We start from the raw sequence: 8,140 nt of genomic DNA, 5'->3' as shown, positions 1-8,140 counted from the left end.
TGATTATTTTGAATATCACCATAGAATCTTCATCCGGCAACGGCTGGAAATAGAGACAAAGACCCTCATCAGACAATGGACTGAGCTCCCAAGGTCCAGTTGAAGAGCAGAAGGAGGGAGAAGATAAGCAAGGAAGTTTGGACCGGGAGGGGTTGATCCACCAACTGAGACAGTGTGCCTGTTCTAATGGGAGCTCACCAAATCCAGCTGGACAGGGACTGAATGAGCATGCAATCAAACCGGACTCTCTGAGTGTGGCTGACAATGGGTGCTGACTGAGAAGCCATTGATAAAGACTCTGAGACTTGTTTCTACTGCATAGACTGGCTTTTTGGGACGCTATTCTATTTGGATGCAAAGCTTTCTAGGCCTGGATGTGGGGGGAGGGGCTTGGACTTCCCACAGGGTTTCCTGCCCTCTCTTAAGGAGAGAGGGGGAGGGAGGAGGGTGAGTGAGGGGCAGGAGGGAAATGGGAGGAGGGGAGGAAGTGTAGGTTTTTGAAAAAAAAATCAAGACTCTAGCCTCGAATCTGGGAATCATTATTGAGCCTCTATAGGCAATCACTGTGGATTCATTGTGGTTGTAAATGACACGAAAGCAATCTTCTAGCTCAGGCATTACTCCCACATTCAGTCTTATGCCTCTCTACTTTTTGTTGTTGTTGATACGGGGTCTCATTATGTGTCTCTGGCTTGCCTGGAACCACAACCAGCCTTGATGGTTATCTGCCCTTTAATATTTTCCTTCCACTTGGCTGGATTAGGAATGTCTCATACTCTGGTGGCTGTGGAATGTCTTATAGCTTAGTCACAAAAATGTTGAATTATTCAGCACTGTTAAAGCTTTTTTGAAAACCAAACCACAATTGAAGGCTGAATTTGTTGACATGTGCTTTTAATTCCATCATTCAGGAGAATGAGGGAGGTGGATCTCTGTGAGTTTGGTCTACATATCAAGTTCCAGTCCAACCGGAACTATATGGTGAGACTCAGTCTTAATATTTACTTGGCAATAATCATTAAACAAAAACTTGCTACCTATGAGCCCCCAATCAGATGCAATATAATTGCTTATGAGATCTGTATCAGAGAAAGTGAACTCTTCAAGCCATAGTTTGTGTGTTACTTGGCATGTAACTTCTCCCCCCTCCCCCGATAAAATAAATTTAGAATTCTTGGAAATTTCTCTGAATTTATCATTTAACTTCTTTCATTTATTTCAAGGTTCTTACAGCCTGTTTGAATGTATGATCTTAATGAGACTGTCACTTAAATTTGTGCTCTTCAGGTTACCCAATAATTTTTCTAAGTGCCAAAAATATCAGTTATAGTAACAAATATGTTTCTGCTTAGAAAATTAGAATAGTTAAGGTTCTTTGACCAGTTCTACTTGAGGAAAATGGTACCTACTGATACACATTTATCCCATAATGGGTTTCTATTTCTGTAGAGGATAATATTAATGAGGTAATCCCATTCTATTGTGGAGATTGCTATGAGACTATCCCTAGAATGGGAGTGAGGGGATGGAAGGTGAACTAGCATAGACAACGGATGGTATACCAGAATGAATAAACCTTCAACAGGGAAAGTAAGGGGACTGCAGTTGAGGCGAGGTGTCTGAGTTATATGACAGTCAACCTAGTTGGAACTTTTATGAAGTTTATGTAGCTCTGCATCGTTATGAGGCAAACAGAATTTGACCTGAAAATAATTTGGTTAAATTTTCTAATGCATTGCTATCTTTAGTCTTCAGTTAACTCTGAAGTAATTTCTATTATCAAAACCCCAGGAATATAAGGGAAGGAACTGCATTGCCAATGTGCTTTTGAAATTCTCACAGGAAAAATGTGTCTCATGTTTCTTGCAAACAGACTTCACTTCTTTCTATTAAGGCTGTGTTCATTTGTTTTCTTCAGGATTAGCTGGACAAAGTAGAGTTGTTGGGTAGAAAGTACTAAATGAAATATTTAAGTGTTGGTGTATAGTTTTCTCATTTTCAATACTCTCAGCTCAGTGTTTATTCAAATTTTTATGGGATTTTAATTTCTGAATAGTTTAAAATTTTAGTTTAGGAAAAAATGTGAAAATAGTATTCTAATCACTTAAATCATGAGAAATGATTTTTTAATAATTTTCTTCTGAGAGTATTTTCTCAGTACATTTGATTAAAAAACTAGTACTTTTAAGATGCTGTACATTTTGCACTACACTTTAATGTATTTGAAGGAGCATGAAGTAGAGAGGCCAGGTTAGGTATTCTTCCCAATGTCACATGCACCAGGATTCTAGGCAGCCTCTGTTGACCCAGGAAAGAAGAGAACGATAGCAAGGAACCTTTGACTCCTATTAGTGTCCCTGAGCATTATTATGGCAACACACGCACTGCTCAGCACAGTTTCCAAGGAGGAATAGCACTGCATAGAATCAACCTAGGGGCAGCAACACATGTCTGAGCAGGGGCAGATGTAGTTACTCCATTTACAAAGGGACGATGATGTCTTCTGCATTGTAACGGTGACATAAGGACCTGAAAATCACATCGTGTTCCCACAGAAACATTTTCTTAAATACACCTCTAAATTCTTATCTCCTTTTTGTTTACCTTCACTTATGCATGTGAATCTTCATGGTCCTTCTCTTATTGTAATGTAATATATAGAGGGAGGACTAATGCATTGTGCAAACATTTTAAGTTTTTTTTTTTTTAATAGTAACTATGGAAACTAATGACCCATGGTTTTGGGGGATAAGATTCATTTAAATTTTAAACAATATACTAAGGGCTGTAGAAATATCTCAGGGGTTAAGGAGCATTGGATGCTCTCTAAAAGACCATGGATTCAGTTCCTGGCACCCACACAGTGTCTCACAACTATCTGTGACTCCAGCTTTAGAATATCTGACTCTCTTTTGGCATCTGATTGTGCCAGAGATGCACATGCTAATGTCCAGACAGGCAGTCAAACATCACACATGCAAAAGGAAGTTTTAAAAAGAGAAGAGAAGGAAATGCTTCTTTCAAAGACTTGAGTGAATGTTCACAAAAAGTTTCAAATCAAAATATGTACTTTGGCTTAAAGTCTTGCTTGGTCTTCTTATGTGTGTATGTGCAGGCATGTGTATATTGCCTTAGTGAGTTCGAGTCACCTATAAAGTTAAAATCTTCCCTTAAGATAAACTGTCAAAATTGCCTTTGATTTCCACTGCTTGTCCATCTCTTCAGTGCCACATGGTTTATCCTTGTCTGGACTGATGGGGACTAGACCAAGGACTGTGTTAGATCCCCACTAAAGCCATCCTTTACTTTCCCGGGTTATATTTTCTTTTGAAGTCATTTTGTATAATCCTTAAAGAGTTTTCTTTGAAGTTTAAAAATTGAGTAATAGTGTGAAGAAGATAGAGATGAGTTTCTTCCTTAGCATTCCAATGTTAGAATTTGCCTAAATATGACTTTTGACAAGATACATAGCAATATTAATTCATCACAATAAAGGCTGCTGCATTGTTATGTCTATTCCTGCATGTGATTTGCCATTGTAACTGGAGTTGTTTAGTTACATTCAATATTATTTTTAACTTTTAAAATTTTGAAAGTAACTTGTAACAAACAGTTTAAGAGCATTTGATCTTCCTCTGGCCACACAAAACACATCTCTGCATGTGAATCTTCATGGTCCTTCTCTTATTGTAATGTAATATATAGAGGGAGTACTAATACATTTAACTAAAGGATGGCATGAAGGTGACTACAGAGCTAAATACAAAGGGCTTGCCAAATCAGTCTTGCTTCTTTCTTATGCTGTTAGTCTGAATCTCTAAGTTATGTTTGCTGTATTAAAATATACAAGGTCCCAGCGAGTGATTCTTATTATATCATTGTTAATCAGTTAACAAAATACACTGGACAGGGAAAGTTAATATTCATTTACTTCCAACTAATCAATATGAAAAAAATTGAAATTTTAAGGTTCAAGAAAATTTATCTCACATTCACATTTCTGTTAAAACAATTCTTTTTCCTGTGGACATCATTTTGCTCAAGTTTACCCTTTCACTGGGGTGACCAGACAGCATTAAATTATCCATAAAATAAAAATATACCCAACACGTTTATTATGCACTCTACGTCTCCAAACGTTTCTTTGCTGGAAAGTAACAAAGACATCATATTTTTCCTGTTGGGTTTTTCCTCAAAAATGGTCTTTGATTTACCCCAACATCTTATGAATCTACTCAAAACTTGTGTCTACTATTCCTTTGTGTTCCCTAGATAACGGTAGTATGTTAAGAGCATGATTAGTATGTGTGTGGAGAAATATCAAACAAAAAATGTATAAAATTAAGGATACTCATCTTTTCATGTTTTAAGTTTTAACATTTACAATGCTGAGGTCTATTTGAATAAAACAGAAATAAACAATGGAGGTTACCAAGGAGCAAATTTCAACCCAAGGATAGCTCTTATTGGAGTGCATCTGACAAGTAGCTAAAATCTTTAAGGACTAAAATAGAGTGTGATCAACTTTAGGATTCCCAAGTTCTTGGAATTTCATTTTTTAACAAATTGCAGGACATGGACACACAACTTTGTGGATTGTCTTTAGTATGGAAGAATGATCTCTCTGAAAGAATAAAATCCTAGTTCTATAAATGGGTCAAAAGGAATTGATTTTTTTTATTTATATTTCAGAAATGTAAGCAACTGAATGAAATGGTTTCATATACATTTTTACATCCGGCAGTAGTGGCACACTGTTCGTACATTAATTCTATAGGAAAATGTACAACCTTCTTTTTCTGCTAAATAAGATCTGTCAAGTGTTCTTAGATGGAGAAAAAAGAAGCCTCTTTCATTACTGGCTGAATGAATGAAGTAACAAGAGTAAGTCGTGTTTCTTTCAATAGTTAATGTGTCAGTGAAGTTACTGCCCAGGGGTGTGTTCATATTGACAGGAGTAATACGGGGTCTTACAATTTCTCAAAAATGTAAACGCCCAATTTGAAAACTTTACAAAATAGGCTTTTAGATTTTGCAACTGAATTTGCCCAGGGACATGAAAGTCCTGAAGCAGTTATTTTAAGTGTACTTCTGTAGTTCCATTCCTAGCTGGCTGTTCTTCGATTCCCTAATCACACGGAAATGCATGCTTATGAAGTTAAGCCACTGAAGACGCAGAATGCTGATGACATTTCTCTTTATCTGACTTATCTAAAGAAAACCCAGTTAGTGGTAATTCTACCAAATACTTTTAACAGTCACATAAAATTTTAATTGATTTTCAAACAATACAACGGTGCCATGAATCCAACCACACAGAATATAAGCCTTAAGCCCACTAGGTTTAAGCGGTTGTGTCTTTGTAGACTACACTATGTAAAATAGAATCTGATAACTCCCTGGTGTTAGAGGTAGACAGTTTCCTTTCAAATCCTAGGTTTGGTCCTTTATTTTATTCAGCAGTGAAAGCCATGAATACAGAACGAATAACAGTTGTGTTACAATTCTCAACCATGACTTCTAACGTCAGAGAATTCAAAATATGAACATAGTACACAGTAATGAAAGTATCAAAAATTAGTTTACCTCAAAGAAGATAAATAAAACAGGTATATCCCACCAATACATAAACAGATGTTTGTGCTACAGTTAAAATTTGCTGTATACAAAAGATCATAGTCTCCATAATCAGCTTATGGTAGAAGCAAGAATACATGAGCCATTTAAATTGTCAGACATTATGCTTTATAAGGTATGCACAGAAGTTCAAGCAATAAATACATACATTAGTTCAAAGCCTTACAATAGCTACGCAAAGCAGATGCAGAAAAGCAGGTTTGCTATTACTAGCAAGCAATGATAGAAGAGTAAAAATCCATGAAATGCATTAAAGCAACATTTTTCTTAGAAAAAGTCTGGTCATTTATGGGTCCACCAACATTTTTACATAATATGCACAATTATCAAAATACAGACCAAGCATTTCAGAAAACTCCAAAAAACCTAAAATCTATTTTCAAAGCAATTGCAGTTTTGGAGGTTTTTCTGGTATAATGTGCAAGCAGCTATTTTTTAAAATTGTATTCATATAAAACCCATGCAGAACTCTACAGGTATATGCATTCTGTGGCTGAGACTTCCTTTCAAAAGTTTTGAAACTGAGGTATGCATACTTTAGCATTGTAGTCTTAGGCCACCCTCCCGATGGTACGACTCTCCCAGTTCCTTCCAGTCCATCAAAGCATTTTGGACATGCACCCGAAAGATTCATTCCCTTTCAGATAATCCTGACGGCAGTATCTTAGACATCAGAGAACCATCCTTCAGAATACCAATCTCTCTTTTGAGACCATGTCAATCACTTCCGGTTCGTTGATCATGACCCAAAGACAAACATAATGAAAAGTAGCAGTTACTGTGACGTTCTCATGTTTCATGCAATCTGCCATAATTGTTCTAACTTTTTTCTCTTTTTTTCCTTTTTTTTTCCTTTTTTCTTTTTTTTTTCTTTTTCCTTTTTTTCTTTTTTGCAGAGGTAGAAGCTTTCAGAAAGCCTTTTGGGTAAGTGGGAAAACCCTTTTGAAAGCCGTTATGTCCTTTTTTTGGTGTGAAAGATGACTGGGTATCTCTCTAACTCTATTTGCTGACTTCAGCAAAGGATAAACATTGAGCTTAGTTTGCAAGAACCGGCTCCACCACACGGAGCTCTAGCAGCCACCGTCTGTCAAAACTGTTTGTAAAGCAATAACCATAATCAGGTTATGAGGTCCCTTGGTTGGGGGAAAAAGTATTATCAAGACTTGGCACCGCACATGAAAAGCAACACGTAAAGTCTCTAGGTTTTAAGCAAACATCTGGCTATGCTATCTTCAACTACACCATAACGTATTATCATAGTTTTGGGGTTTAGAGTTGTCAAGAAAATCAGCATTCCAACAATTTGGCCTGCGCAAGTCTTTGAAGGGAGTGTGTTAGTGTTTATATCCCATATAAGAAGAGGCAGAAGTATATGTAACTTTGGTTTGACTGAAAATAAATACCATGGGCTACACTTGCTATAATCTTTGCTTTCAGTGTAAAAACTCAGCTAGATCACTTTAAAATCAATAGGAAATTAATTTTTGGCTTTACTAGACCTTTTATGTTTGGTTCCTACTTTTTTTTTTTTATTATAACTTAAGACTATAAAAAAATAGTACACGACAGAGATTCAGACCATACAAGACATGTACTTCTAACAACATGTACTCATCACCAAAAAGAATTGACTGGATGGAGAAAACAAAAACACAATGTACTATATATATATAACAATACGCAATCTGCATTTGCATCAAGTACACAATTGTTTTGGTCAGTGATCCACATTGGTTGCTTTCTAGCATGTCATAACTTCCACTGCAGATTTTGTCCTCACCTCTGTCTTTAACGAAAGCAAATCTTCATTGCATTTAGATGGACTTTTGGCCTCAGAAGATTACTCTGTGACTGAATGAATACTTTTATCTGTGGTTTTGTTTTTCTGTCATATTTGTTTCTTTGTTTAGGGCTAAATGAAAAGATCCCAGAGGTCATCAGAAAACAGCAGGTAGTTCATGGAAAAGGTTCCTTTGTACTAATTGAAGTTACAGAAGGCTGACCAAAGCATGTGGCTGCTTCTGTCCTGGGGCTCTTGGCCATGGTTCGAGTTGGCTTTGGTTTGCAGCTGTAGCCTTTGACTGTGTTTGCAGGTAGACAAAGCTTTATCACAAGGAGGTAAAGAGTACAGTTGTAAGATCTATGCAGATATGCAAATGTTTCTATGGTGCTTGCACAGATAATGTTAGCTTAGGATTGCACTTTACATCTTAACACTAACAGCACAGACTGGAAGCCTAAGGTGGGAGATGGTTGCAACAGTCTAATTACTGTGTTTTGGAATAACTAACTTATGTCATTTACAGTTGGTGGCACCAACATAAAAAACTAATGTTCTGTTGTTTAAAATTGAGCTAGATACAAGCAGTGACTAATTTCTGATACTACTCCTGTGCAAATTAAAAAACAATAGCAACAAGTTGAACTTGACCAGCAATTGTTTCTAACATTACAACTACTGAATGCTGGAAAATTCACATTAATGAAACTAACACTATTTTTG

General features: G+C 36.5%; 1 protein-coding gene across 7 annotated transcripts in view; it reads right to left on the bottom strand.

Moving 5' to 3' along the window:
- Window positions 1–5,434: 5,434 nt before the first annotated feature.
- Foxp2 (forkhead box P2) overlaps window positions 5,435–8,140 on the bottom strand; it is a 502,382-nt gene continuing 499,676 nt past the window's right edge. For all 7 annotated transcript variants that reach the window (XM_085683588.2, XM_085683587.2, XM_087901631.1 and 4 more), the window contains one exon: window positions 5,435–8,140. This exon is cut by the window's right edge and continues 560 nt beyond it. The gene's annotated coding sequence lies outside the window, so the exon portion shown is untranslated.

This window comes from Myodes glareolus, chromosome 25 (assembly GCF_982192425.1).
Source record: "Myodes glareolus chromosome 25, mMyoGla1.1, whole genome shotgun sequence".
Taxonomy (NCBI): domain Eukaryota; kingdom Metazoa; phylum Chordata; class Mammalia; order Rodentia; family Cricetidae; genus Myodes; species Myodes glareolus.
This window is presented reverse-complemented; position numbering and strand designations above follow the sequence as displayed.